Source organism: Triturus cristatus, chromosome 8 (assembly GCF_964204655.1).
Source record: "Triturus cristatus chromosome 8, aTriCri1.1, whole genome shotgun sequence".
NCBI lineage: Eukaryota > Metazoa > Chordata > Amphibia > Caudata > Salamandridae > Triturus > Triturus cristatus.
The window spans coordinates 1386394561-1386408754 of record NC_140591.1 but is presented as its reverse complement, the minus strand read 5'-3'; the positions used below and the strand labels follow the sequence as shown (position 1 = coordinate 1386408754).

At 40.8% G+C, this 14194-nt stretch overlaps 1 protein-coding gene and 1 long non-coding RNA gene across 4 annotated transcripts in view; one reads left to right on the top strand and one right to left on the bottom strand.

Moving 5' to 3' along the window:
- TIAM1 (TIAM Rac1 associated GEF 1) overlaps positions 1 to 14194 on the top strand; it is a 491618-nt gene that overhangs the window by 352098 nt on the left and 125326 nt on the right. The gene's annotated exons all lie outside the window — the stretch shown is intronic.
- Positions 4206 to 14194, bottom strand: part of LOC146805801 (uncharacterized) — a 117153-nt gene continuing 107164 nt past the window's right edge. The window contains exon 3 of the long non-coding RNA XR_014967916.1: positions 4206 to 4236. This is a non-coding gene — a long non-coding RNA (uncharacterized LOC146805801). The remainder of the gene's footprint in view (positions 4237 to 14194) is intronic.

The following is a 14194-nucleotide window of genomic DNA, read 5'->3' as shown; positions in this document are numbered from 1 at the left end:
GTCCTCCCACAGAGGAGGCATGCTGTTAGAATGTGGTCGGCTCAGCATGCTATACACAGTAGCAGTGCCCTCCTCCAAGTTGTGTACTGCCAGTGCCACCTCAGTGGCTTGTTATCTTCGGCTCATGGTCAGTTTTGTGGCAAACAGTTGCTGCAGCTTCTGCTTCTGTCTGATAACTGGCGAGTACATTGTATGTGCTGTACTTAGCAAGTGTTGAAGCAGGGTGCCTGTTAACATATCTATTTTGTTTTTATTATCCTAGAATGGCCTATTTTTGTCACTTTTTGTTGTGTTTGGCCTGTGTTATGATGGTAGTAAAATATGACATGTTGTGGTGGTTTGCAACTTTGCACAGTTCAGAAGTAAGGTGAGAGTCAGAGGCGCTCTCTTCCATTGGAATCTCAATCTAAATAAAATCTTAGTTTTATGTTTAAAAACAAAAAATGTGGTAATTTGAATGACCGCAAAGCAATATATGATATATGTATGATAAATATGTACAATTGTGCTTTTGATGAAAAAAGTTCCACAAATCTTCTTTTAGAAACCGTGAAGTGCAGTTAACATTCATTGATGAAACTTTAAATGCTTTTGCCATATTAAACTTTTCACAATACTTGTCAACTGCTTCTGCAACTAATTTTCACGGGGCTATCCCCCTTCACAGAAATACATTTGAAAGTTGTACGAGATGCAGGTATTCATTTTTGCTGCCAAATAACGTTGTTACTTGGTAAATAGAGGTGATTAAAGGAGCCAAACATTAGTAATATATATTTAAAAGCCTTTTTAAAAGTAAGGAAGGGAAATTTGGAAACATCCCGTAAAAAGTGTTGGAAATCCTTACTACAGTGACAAGGGCCTGAAAGTATAGTTCGTTGTTACTGCTGATTGGAATACAGGGTGCATTTTTATGCTTGCAGTACACCGCAGCGTCATATTAGAAAATATTGTGTTCATCTCCGTTGCTTGGGGGGTGCAAATTAAAAGCACCCTTGAAACCCATGCACGTCTGTTCTCTGCTTTTATTATGGAGAAGACAAAAGTGTTTTGATTGGGCAGAAGTTGTGTTCTCCCACAAAAAAAGTGCTTGCCCTCCACACAGCTGTGATCATTTTGTTTATTTTTCCAGTTGCTGAGCTTGTACTTTCAGGAGAACGCACATGACATTACAATGCTATTAAAGTGTCTTAGATAACTAGATGATTTGTGTTATTTTTCTCTGTCCCCTGCACAGATGAGAGGGGCAGTCATTAACCTACATGGATTTTTAGGTCTGGCTTGACAGTGCAACTGTCATTTGACTTTTTAACCTACACCAATATTAATCTACAGTTCTTTGCTTCCACACAACTGTATATATAAATTCCCAAGCTATTTCTTGTCATGCTTCACATTACCATACAATTCTCCTTTAAAGCCTGACCTGTTGGCTTTGCCAATGCTTGTATTAGTGTCTGAGTGCCCACAGAGTACTGCTTGGCCCAAGAGTCTTGCTTCGCTCAGTCTCCCCTCCCACCCTCCATACTTCCTGCCTGCGCTTGGCTATTGGGATCAGCATTTACTCAGCTGCTGCCAGTGTTTCCTGCGGGAGCAGGCAGAGGAAACATTTTGGCAGTAAACACTCCTGCTATCAAACCCTCGGCCTCCATGCATTACCTTCTGTGTCATATTTCCTCCCCCACCGTCTCTTACTCATCTCCATTTTCCACAAATGGTTTATAGCAATACTACTGCCTCTGCCTGTGTCATCGTTTTTGAGAAACTGTCAAGCTGCAAGTGCAGCAAGTCCATGTTCCGGTTTTCTGTACAATGAGGAACTGATAGTCTTGTGCATGTGCTTACTTTTACAAGGATAGTAAATGACTGTTTACTACCCATGTTGCAAACCAGCATTGCCAGCTCAATTTTTAAGATTCACATCATTCTCAATCTTACCTCTCGGATGGGAGTCTGCTTGTGGAACTTTTGGAAAGAATGTTTGCACCTTGAGCTGTTCCCCTTACATCTGCCATTTGTTTGTTGACTATAACCCACTCCATTTACTTTGTGCTACATAGGGGAGTGACCTGCACAGACAAGAAGAGCACTTTCCCAGAGTTCTGTCATGCAGGGAATAAACTACAGAACAACATGCCTATATCTTGACTGGACGCGACTGGCATAGTGGTCAGACCTTAGAGTAATGTGGGCGCTCTTCTGTTGCAGATTTCTTTGTCTTTTTCCTTAATTGTCACATTAATGTTAATGATGTTCGCCGACAAATTCCTATCAGCCCTAAAAGATGATGGTAGAATTGAAGCAAAGTATGATCAGAGCTTGACCATGTACTATTTTTGCATTTAAAAAAAAATGTTGTTGGACAATACACGGAAGCAAGGAATAACTTTTAAAATCCTCTCACTGATTTTATTACAGCCTAGTTGTGACCTCATTAATAACCGGTAATAAGAACATAACATGCCTACTATACTGTTGTAACTTATTACTGCCGAGGTGTGAGACCAGAAGATCTCTTTCAGAACCAGCAGACAGAGTGGAAAAATGTATCCCTGATCTAAATTACAGCTGCTGATTAACCTCTTCCATGCTCATGACGTCTCCCGGCCGTCATGAGTCACGATGGGCGTGTGCGGACGACGGCCGGGAGACGTCATGACCACGCCCGCGATTGGAATGTCAGCACTGCGGTAGCGCTGCGGCGGAATTTGCGCCGCAGCGAAGAGGTTAAGAAGTTGAAATGGACAGCTACCGTTTCATCTTCGTTCTGAACCAACTTTTATCCTGAAAATGCAATGAGTTGAAATGGTGACGTTTATGCATGCTGAGTTTATGACAAGAAAGCAGAAATCAATCTGTAGGGTACTAAATATGTTAAATTACAGCCTATTTTGAAAGTGACCAGCCTTTTATTATTTTAAAGCAAATATATATGGGATGATGTATCCCTGCCATACATTATAAGGATATTGCAGGTCATCAAAGAGGTCAGCGTCCTTATAGAGAAGGCAAACTATTAAATTCCTTTATAAGGTTATGGAAATCCAAGGTGACAGTCTTTTAACATACAACAGAGAGCATTTTATTCCTTATAATACATGGTCACACCATCACCCTTTTCACCTGCTTAAATACTTGATGTCTTGCTCTTTCATTTGAAAGTCGTAGCATAGTTGCAGATGTGAAGAATAAAGGCAAAATCTGTACTGCATAATTAAGCAAATCAAAAGGCAATGAGTAATATTTTGCAAAAAGATAATAAAATCAGTTTAATGTAAGTCAGATTAAAAAAATGCTGCCACTCTGCATGCTTAGAGAAATGTTCCAAGATATACTTTTTCTTTGTTGACACACATAAATAAACGAGTTGGCATGAATAGAACCTTTCTGCTGATCACTATTCATTTAAGAAAAACAGATCAGAATAATGAAAAGGCAGTTCTCATTTCTGTTGTTTAAACTGCAGCTGCAATGATGCCATGTGACCTGCTTTTCTATTTGGCTGCTTGCTCTGTCAGCAGGCATTCCAACGTCACTACTCGGCTGTAACAACTTATTAAAGTTGAGCAGCTAAGTCATTTCTTTATTACAAGTGATTAGAAACATCACAACTAGGTTGCAATAAGGACATTAGAGACCACCCTCAATGCAGGGATTGCAGGGCTCCTATATATAAACTGATTACTGCATGTTTATATTCACAGTACAAATTCCACATTTATTCTACATGTCTGCAGCCACAATATCTTTCATAAAAGGAGCAAGCAAAGACAGATTTCAAAGAGACTTGGGGTAGTTGTGCAATGTCACCCTGTAGTATGAGGAATAAAATACCTTCTACAATTTATTATCAGGTTGTTGCAAGTCACCTTGGGGTTTTGTGACTTTATAAAGAAACTGTTCCTTTGTCCTTGTTCTTCAGAGGAGTGTAGCTGGGAACTCCTTTGATTGCAACATTCTTATAATACTTGATAAGCGTAACTTCATTATATATATATATATATATATATATATATATATATATATATATATCCATATCCAAGAAAAATGCGAGGCTCATTACCGGAGTTTAAGGGGTCCTGCTCCGGCACGATCAACATAGGGATTTCCCCATGCTGAATCCCTTCCTTTTCACTGCATCCTCGCTGATTAGCATAACCTGGGTTAGGTGTGCAGCGTCGAGTGGGTCATGCTCCAGAATTCACATACAACCAAAGACACCTCCGTCTCAGGCTCCTGTATATATATATAATGAGAAGGACAATATTTAGTGTCATTGAATTATGTTCTGTTCATTTTTTCAGATGGTGTTCACAAATGAAGGGTATCTGAGTTGAAGATATTGACTAATACCAGATCTAGTAATTTCTGATGAAGTTTATTTTACCTATCACATGAAGATGATTATGTGCCTTTGCTTATATTTTTTTTGCAAGTGCCATTACATGCAATATGACACATATATCATTATGTAAAGAAAATATTAAAATATATATAAAAAATTAGAAGGTCATATGTGGATTATGTACTCTGCAAAAGACATAATTACCCACTAGGGTTCATGTCATAGCAGGCATCATAGTTTGAAAATGTAAATTTGAAAAATTTAAATTTGAATTTTCTTCACCAAGGCCCACTGGGGCTGAATTGATAATAGAAAGTTATCTGCATACATACTAGAACTCTAAGAATATTGATGGTCATTTAAACCTGAGAAGTCGTGCCGCTTTGGTTAGCGATGAGCGGCTCGCTCATATCAATAAAGTTGTACTTGACAATATAACACCGTGGATGAATAAAATGTTCACGGGCCCTTTAGAAAGGGTAAACTTTGCAACTCAGCGCTAACGAAATACTTTGTATGTATGCTCTTGTTATTATCACTAGTCTGGTAATTTTTGTTGATACCACGCTATACGAAGTTTACATATACTCGGATACTCAATAAGCATGAATTCATTGTTTGTTGATATTTTTGTTATGAACGAACCGCCACACTGGAAAATCGTATACAATATATGAAATTTTGAAAATGTATATATATGAAATAAGACTACATCTATCACTCCAATATGGCCGACGCACTGACAATAACATTACGATGTATGTATTGGATCAGCAAATGTCCTTCTTTTGTTTTGTTTATTTGTTTCGTTACATTCACGACTGAAATGTTTAAAAACCGAGAGTCGGTATGGCGGAATTTACCCGTGACCAAGGCGGTTCACGCCGAAACGCGTTGGGTAATTTGGCTGTTGATGCTGAATAAATCACTTTGAAACTTGAACCGCGGATTTGTGCCTTTTTGGAAGGAGTGCATGGAGTGCGATGGTGCGCTGTGGAACGACAGATATATATATATATATATATATATATATATATATATATATATATATATATATATCCTTATTTGGACCAATGGCGAATTACATTGATTACTTTTTGTTACCTTTTGTTTCAAATTTAAGTTCCTACATTAAAGACACTACAGACATGCTTAGACATCTAAATGGTACCCCTTGGCACTCAACCTACAAATTGATTACGATGGACGTCGTATCGTTATACACTAACATCGACCATGAAATTGGAATCACTGCATGTACATTTTTCCTAAATGAGAGAAATATCCACTACACACAGCATAACAACATGCTGGAAGATATGATGAGAATGCGTTTAACAAAAAATGTGTTCCATTTTGGAGCAGACATTTTTAAACAAACAAAAGGTACAGCAATGGGTTTTTCTTTTAGCCCAAGTTTTGCCTGCCTTACGATGGGATGGTGGGAGCAAAAATGGGCATGGCGATCAGACAACGATATCTTTTTGAACAAAACAATTTTATGGTTGCGTTTCATTGACAACCTTCTTATCATTTAGGACGGGTCTGAGTGTGAATTCAAACAATATTTTGAAATCCTAAACAAAACTCCTGCCAATTTCAAATTCACCTATGAACTGAGTGAAAAAAGAGTCACGTTTCTTGACACAGAAATTTACATTGAAGCTAATGAAATCCACACAACATTGCATAGAAAATTGACAGCTACTAATGCAACTTTGCATGCAAGCAGTTTCCAACAGCAATGCCTATTTCAGAATATCCCTTATGGTGAATTCTTAAGGATCCGGAGGATATGCTCGACACAAATGGAATGGTCCAAACAGAATGTAAAAACTTTCAGGAGATTTGAAAAAAGAGGATACCCAAAATCTCAAATAGAGAATGGATGGAAAAGAGCGAATGAAAAAGACAGAAAGGAATTACTAAAAAGAACTCTGGGAAAAGAAATCCAAGAAAGTGGAACTGAACCAATAAGATTTATAACCACCTATTCCAAAGAGTCAACTCAGATCAGACAAATTCTAAAAAGAAATTGGAAAATCTTGAAATTGGACACCACAGTGGGATCAATTATGGGCAATGCACCTAACATTACATACCGACGAGCAGCAAATTTAAAAGATCGAATCACACAAAGTCACTTTTATAAAGAAAAGAATAAATCATGGTTACAAAGCAAAGGCTTCAAAAAATGTCATAACTGTAAAGTATGTCAAATTGCGAGAAATACTCAGGAAATCAAACTGGCGGATGGAAAAATGTGGAAGATACAAGACTTAATTACATGCAAAAGCCAATACGTTGTGTATGTAATAGAATGCCCATGTCAACTAAAATACGTAGGCAGCACGAAATGTGAACTCAAAAAACGGATTTTAGAACATGTAAGGGCAACCATCCATAAAGATAGGATGAACGCAGTCGCAAAACACATGGAAACGTACCATAACAGCAACTGGAAGAATCTAATTTTTTATGGCATCGACATGGTTAAAAAACATGAACGAGGCGGTGATAGAGAGAAAAAACAGACAAAAGGAGTCAAGATATATTTTGAATTTACGCTCTTTGACACCGCATGGATTGAACCAAAGTGAGGAACTACACACATCTGTAGTGAACATAATGAGAAAAATAAGTATTGCAACAGCATTTCAAAGACAATTAAATGAACATGTTAATTTTGACTTTAGATGATGATAATTCTTTTGAGCCTTTCTTGTACATAGAATGAACCAAATCATTAACAAATTTAATTCTCGCCATTTGGCAATTACATGTATACACTTTGATTGGGTCTATTTGTGTGGGAGATCTAAAGCCACTAGAGGCATGAATTACAAAATAAGGTGAACCACAGAGATCTCCCCTAACATCTCCAATATATACTCATTGGGGATTAAAATTGAGTAGAAAAACAATCAGTTTTTATTTTAGCTCCTGATTGAATACATAAATGAAATGTTGTAAATAATGCAAACTACGTATCCCATAATGCACCTCATGAATTGAGACAGGAAATGATGTAAGCACTTGTGTTTAAATATGACACGTTCATGAGGGGCGGAACCGTGATCAAGATCTGAGGGAAGATCGAAACGCGTTGTTTTTTTTTTCCATTATGGCTGAATTTGCGAAATAAACAGTGGTTTATGTTTTGAAACGACTAACCGGAGTGTGACCTAATTTCATTCCTTTGGGAAAGGGCTGAAGTATATTACGGCGGTTTTGGCTCAATCGCAAGGCACCGCACAGCTGAAAGGAGCGCCACAAGCAGCGAAAAGAGCCAGTGAGGTTAAGGATATATATATATATATATATCCCTACATTAAAAAAATGTAGAAATTCACTGAAAAAGCATTACTGTTTAATTAAGCATTGGCAAAGCCAATAGGTCTCGTCAATCCAAGATGTAGTGGCGCTGTCAATGTTACTGTCTTGTAGCCATGTGTTATGGAGTGGCTATTATAGCCTTAGAGCCTGCCATAGTGGGCTCTCCCGGCCATTAAAGGCCCGCTCCAGCGTTCGGATCGGGGGCCTTTAACAAGGGAACGGGCCTTTAATGGCCAGTAGAGCCTGCTAAGGAGGGTTCTAGGGTCATTTGAACATTCCGCTCCTAGAGAGCAGAATATTCTAATTTGTAAAACAAAGTCCTCACAGAGCTCGAGAGGATTGAAATCCCCTCTGGCTCCGTGAGGCCTTTTGTTAACAGCAACAGCTGGGAACACATACATTGGTATGTTGGAGCTCTGGGCTTCTACCAGCCATTAAGAGCCCAGAGCATTCCATTGTTTTCAAGGACACTCCCAACATTCATGTGTTCTAATTAGCCATAGTGACTTGTAAGCTTTGCCGTGCCCTCCAGGAGGCCTTTAGTGATACCAGCCATGGTAAATCTCATGTTGTTTGGAGGAAGGGCGATGTGGTGCGGAGCCTGAAGGCAGTCCCCATCTTCAGGTTAGTCATTCACCGCATTCGTAGCCTCAGGTGGTGGCAGAGAAGCAGGTCTGGAGGTTAGAAGGGTAGAGACCAGATTTTCCAGTTGGCAGCTCAATAGGTTGAGCCCTGTGCACACAGTAAAGGCCGCAAATAACAACCACTGGCTCTGCCAGTGCGAATAACTGACGTCCTCGGACACAGGGACAGGAAGGGAAGCCGCGGGACCGCAGGAAGTGACCTGCCTCACAAGGATGTATCTGGCCCGGGTGACTGGTGGTGGTAAACTGCGCTATGGAACCTGCTGTGGGAAGGAGTCTGGTCAGACTAAGCCCACCTGAGGAAATTCAGCATGCCAACAGTGACCCAATTCACTGAGTTAACAGGGGTCAGGAAAAAAAGGAGTTATGCCCTAACGCCAGAGCAGCCGATTTTGGAACTGCAGAACCATGTTTGAGCATTAACTCAACATCCTGCGATTATTGGCATATCAGTTAATGGCCCGTGCCTAAAAAATGAATCTGAACTTGGTGCTCACTGTAAAGAGCTGTAATTATCCTGCCAAAAAGAAAAGAAGACTGGACTGGATGCTTACCCCAGGCGCGCCACACAGCCTGAGTGTATGTGAGGACAGCGAGCAGTCCAATTCTAAAGCTTACATTGCGTCTTGAGTACGGTGGCACTGCCTGCGCTGGGTCACCACAAAGATAGACGGAGGAGGCAAGCAGCGATGGAGATGGTTCAAGCAGTAATGAGGGAGGGGGTTGGGGCACAGAACAGGCGCCCTGTGAAAACAGCATTTGATCTCAGTCTTTGAATGCTCTGCAAATGAGAAGAGATAAGAGCATGATTTACAGCACTTTTTACAACAGTACTTGGAGCAAGTGAAGACACAAGCACTGCTCTTAAACACAGAAAAAATATGTTCCTTAAATGGTCATGGAGCAGTGACTGGCTATTAGTAATTGGTCCGTGCTCTCTGTGTGTAGGCCAACCACAGGAAGAGACATGATGCATGCATGCCATGGACAAATGGGGAGAAAGAATAGGAGAGTGACAATGGAGCCAGCAAATGGGAAGCCTACAGGTGGGCTGAAGCCCAAAGTATATACAATTTCTCTTTCGAGACAGCGCATGACATATGTATAACTTGCACTTCTGTGTCACTCTGCAAATGACTTCACATATTGTTATTGTTATTTGGATATTTATAAAGCGCAACTTTCGCTCCGAAAGGAGCATCTTGGCGCTGAGCATGCGTATAGGGAATAGGTGATGAAAGATCTAAATAGCTGCCAACACATAGGTATCAGATTGCTGATAGACCCAGGTCTTCAGTTGTTTCCTAAAGAGGCACTCAGACTCGATCAGTCTAAGATTTACAGGTAGATTATTCCAAGCCCTTGCTGCTAAGACTGTGAAGGTTTTTCCGCCCCTAGTTTTGTATTTGTGCCTCGTGATCTTAGCAAGGTTGGCCCCTGAGGATCGGAGACATCGTACAGGATCATAAAGAATAAAACGATTAACAAGGTATTTGGGACCTATATTTTTCAAAGATTTAAAAACTGTGAGTGAGAGTTTGAAAAAAATTCTCTTATGCAGTGGCAGCCAATGCAGAGAGTTTAATGCAGTTGAGGCTGAAGATTTCCTAGGAAGTTTTAACACTAGCCGTGCCGCCGCGTGCTGTACACTTTGTAACTTCTTCAGTGTGGACTTTTTCACCCCTGCCATCAACCCATTGCAGTAATCGAGTCGGGAGAGTATCAGTGCGACCACGACCGATTTCCTGGAGGCAATGGGGAGGAAGTCAAAAAATTTCTTTAGAGATTTAATAAGTCGAAAGCAGCAACCAGCCGTGATCCTGACATGATCATCAAAAGATAAGGTTGCATCAAATTGCACGGCCAAATTTCGCGCAGAAGATACAGCACTGGGTGGGGCCTCAGAGTCTTTGGGCCACCAGTCCCTCGGGCAGAAAAATAAATCCTGGCCCAGTGGTATGATTTCAGTTTTCCCACTGTTGCACTTCAAGTGGTTTTTATTTAACCACTGAAATACCTCAGTGAGACAATTCTGAAAACGCAATTCTGTATCCGTGCGGTTTTTGTCGATGGAGACGACCAATTGAGTGTCGTCAGCATATGACGTAACAAGGATCCCATGTGACTCTATCACAGCGAGGAGGGGTGCCATATAGATGTTGAAGAGAAGTGGACTTAATATGGATCCCTGCGGTACTCCCGATGTAATGGTTTTTTCACTGGATAGGTAGTGACCCAGAGATACAGATTGGGACCTATTGGACAAGAAGGATTTGACCCATGCCAAGGCTGTGTCTGTCACGCCAATCTCTCGCAGCCTGTCATTCAAGATGACATGAGAGATAGTGTCAAAAGCTGCTGTTAGATCGAGCAGGATGAGGACGGCTTGCTTTCCCTCATCCTGCAGGAACTTGATGGAGTCAGAGAGTTCTATCAGAGCCGTTTCGGTGGAGTGGCCAGGGCGAAACCCAGATTGCTGGGGATGCAGGATATTTTGGTTCTCCACAAATGCTTTTAGCTCCAAATGCACCATCCGTTCAGTGATCTTTCCTAGAACAGGCAGGAGTGAGATGGGGCGCATGTTCGTCAGGTCCGTTGGCGATTTGTTCTGCTTTTTCATGAGGGGTTTTACGATAGCCTTTTTCCATTCATTAGGCACTATCCCTGATTCTAAGGATGCGTTTATGATGGCGTTGATGGTCGGATTAACTACCTCAATTAGATGATGTAGAATTACATCATTGATGAGATCTAAAATCTATGGTGGTGGAAATTCTACTTCTATCAGTTACATGTCCTTATTGCAGTCTATTTATATATTCACTGATCACTTGCAATGAGGAAATAGCTCCGCAACTGTAATATTTTTCACTTGACACATGAGGTCATGTGCATGTTGCCGGGACCAGCAAATTGATTGAAAAATAGCTTTCTGAGCCCTTGAAACAGTTAAAGGTTTGGCAGGCTTGTTGGTTTATTTACTGCACTTCTGGAGTTGACAATATTAGGGCAGGAGTCCCAGTCTGTATATTACATATATTTTAAACATCAAGGTTGTCTATACAAATAAGTTATATTAAACTACTTTAGCTGATTATTGTACATAAATGTATTGACTCGTACTAGTTTCTGTATTCAGAGTACTAATTCCACCTAATTTCAACATACCTGGAACAGGCAGATCTCATTTACAAAGTGTGACCCTCTGAAATTACTACATAAGTTCTGGGAAGCGAGATACTTTGTCCAGTTTTATGTTGAATAGAGTTCCCTAATGATATCTAAATGGATATTGCATGTCAGAGTTGTGGGATCTTAGAAAGGAACTCTGCCTCCAATCACCTCCTTAATATCAACCTGGATCTCCTTGGCAGCTTACAATATCCTTATAATATGGCAAGGATGACTCCATGCACACATGACTAATTAAGGTTCATCAGGGCTGGATCCATGCCAGATTTTCGGGACGGCCCCTGACTATGTATTTAGCTCTATTATTTGTGTGTATATATATTTATTATGCAAATATCCAACAAATATGGCATAGACCCAGCCCTGCTGGACATACAGTGGGCATTGTGATGCTGTTGGTTTGCATCCTAATGGCAAAGTGGGCCTAAAATTCCATATGGCAATTTTAATACTTGGGCTGATACTTTATATGATGATGTAAAGGTTTCAACAATTCATAGTTTGTATTTTTGCTAAATCCATATACCTGCTAAATTTCCAGCCCACAGCTATATACTATCGAATGAATCAGTCTTTCACAAAACACCCATATTGGGATAGCAGTGCAATCCTATTTTCCACTGAAAGGAAGCAAGTGAGCACCAGCAGCTACTTCCAGTGGAACATACGTCAAGAAAAGACAAGTAAACTAATGGTTTAAGTTCTGCTCATGTGCTGCAGTTTTAGCAAGCTTCTCAGAAAACGCTCCTGTAACAGCGCCATCTTGACAAAAAGTCTTCATGTGTTCAGGACAGGGCCTACAGACCCCAGTCCAAGGACTCCACTTGTAAGAAGCTTCCCACAACTCTGCATTAAAACTTCCAGCACCAGTCCTCTGGCTTCCTGTGCAGAAGCATTGGCTTCTTCTGCCCACAGGACCTTCTGCACCCTCAAACCAGAAGAGGGGAGACTCAAAAAGGCAAAATGGAGAAATCTTCTATTGTAAATGGTGAAACTTGATTAAGGACCTCATGACCGACTCTCACTGGCTCTTAGGTGACCACCTGTTTGTAGCTTGCCCGTTAGCTCTGCATATATTTTCCTACTGTTTCACATCGTGTATTGATACCTATTGTATGTATCTGCATTAATTGTAGATCACTCCCTCACCCCTCTGATTCAGGTTCACACTATACAAAACTAAAAATAAACAAGTGTAAGGACCTACAACAATTTACACTCTCTTTCTGGCCCTCTTAGGTCTTCAAAGGAGCCAGGACCCAAATCTCCTTCCCTCCTTCACGTAGTGCTGGAGCGGGCACAAGTCTGCATCCTTTCATTACTCCCAGTCCTGCCCCGTCCGTTTCCAGTTCAGCCTGGCTTTGCAGGCATCAGTTAGCACCCTATTAGGTCCTGACAACTGGCATCGCACCTAATTCTGTTCGTCCGTGCAAAAAAAACCCAAAAACCCTTGTATACACCAGCAGGGTCAAAGTTGCTTGGATACTTAATGAGTTTGTTCCTCCAAAAAGGCGTATAGTCTTTGAGTGTTTGCACTCGAGGAAATGTTGCGATTAATTCTATTTTAATTCACACCATTCCTTTTTTTAGGGTATCACACGCGCAGTATACCTTGAACTGCTGGGCGGCCATGCCCGTACACCATTTTCTTTGTGCTGAGAACAGTATGACTTGTTTTCAAGGACTGGTCGCAGATGATTGCATTCTAATTTTGTGTGCCTGCCTGCTTCACTTGCGTGACTCCTCTATGAAAGAAAACAGGAGCAGGTGACTGTTAAACAAGTTTTAACAGAAAGGGAAATTCCTGTCCCTGAAAGATTTTCAGTCTAAATAAATTAACTTTACAGTATGAAGCTTGTCAAAAACCGGATCCACACTTGTCTGGTTTAAGGTGTGTTCCCTCTTCAAAGTTCGCATTTAATATGTGGTAATATCTCATCTTGATTTAAACAGTGCACACTGAATTACTAACTCCAGCAAGCTTTATGAAGATCTTACTGTAGCAAGCAACTCGGTTAGTCAGGGTTTGGGGGCACAGGAGTGAGGGGAGGGGACCGAGGTGAACAGGAAAGCACAGACAGCAAATTAAAGCACAGAAAAAAAACACCAACGCTGGCGTAATGCGGGCCACAACATCACCCAGCGTATTGATACAAATGAGACTCAAGGCATGACTTTGCCATTCCTCGCTCAGTACTCCTTGCTTTGGAAGTCCAGAGCTTGCTGTGGCTCTGTGAAAACGAGCATGAGCAAAGGCAATAGGTCTCTCCTCCGAGAGCTATTGGCTTGGGCTTTGTTTTGTAGCCATGCTGTACAGCAACGCGGATGCTTTGCAGTGTAGTTAAAACGAATTTCAGAAAACACCAGGCTTAGCGCTTTTTTTTTGTAAGTGCTCTAGCTCTGGATGCATTATAGTTTTTGTTGTTGTTATTATTTTCAGCTATGCTGCACTGTAGCCACACTGCTATACAGCACGGCTACAAATCATTGCCAAAGTCGGAAATGCTCATGCTGTACGCATGAACAAATGGCAGCCAGTAGTCTCAAAGGTGTGTCATGTTTGCTTTGCCAGTGCTTGTTATGTTTTGGCATAACACCCCTATGATTCTAAGCAAATCAGGTAATCTCTGCATGCATGAAAAAGAACAAATATATCATTTGGCAAAAATTCATATTA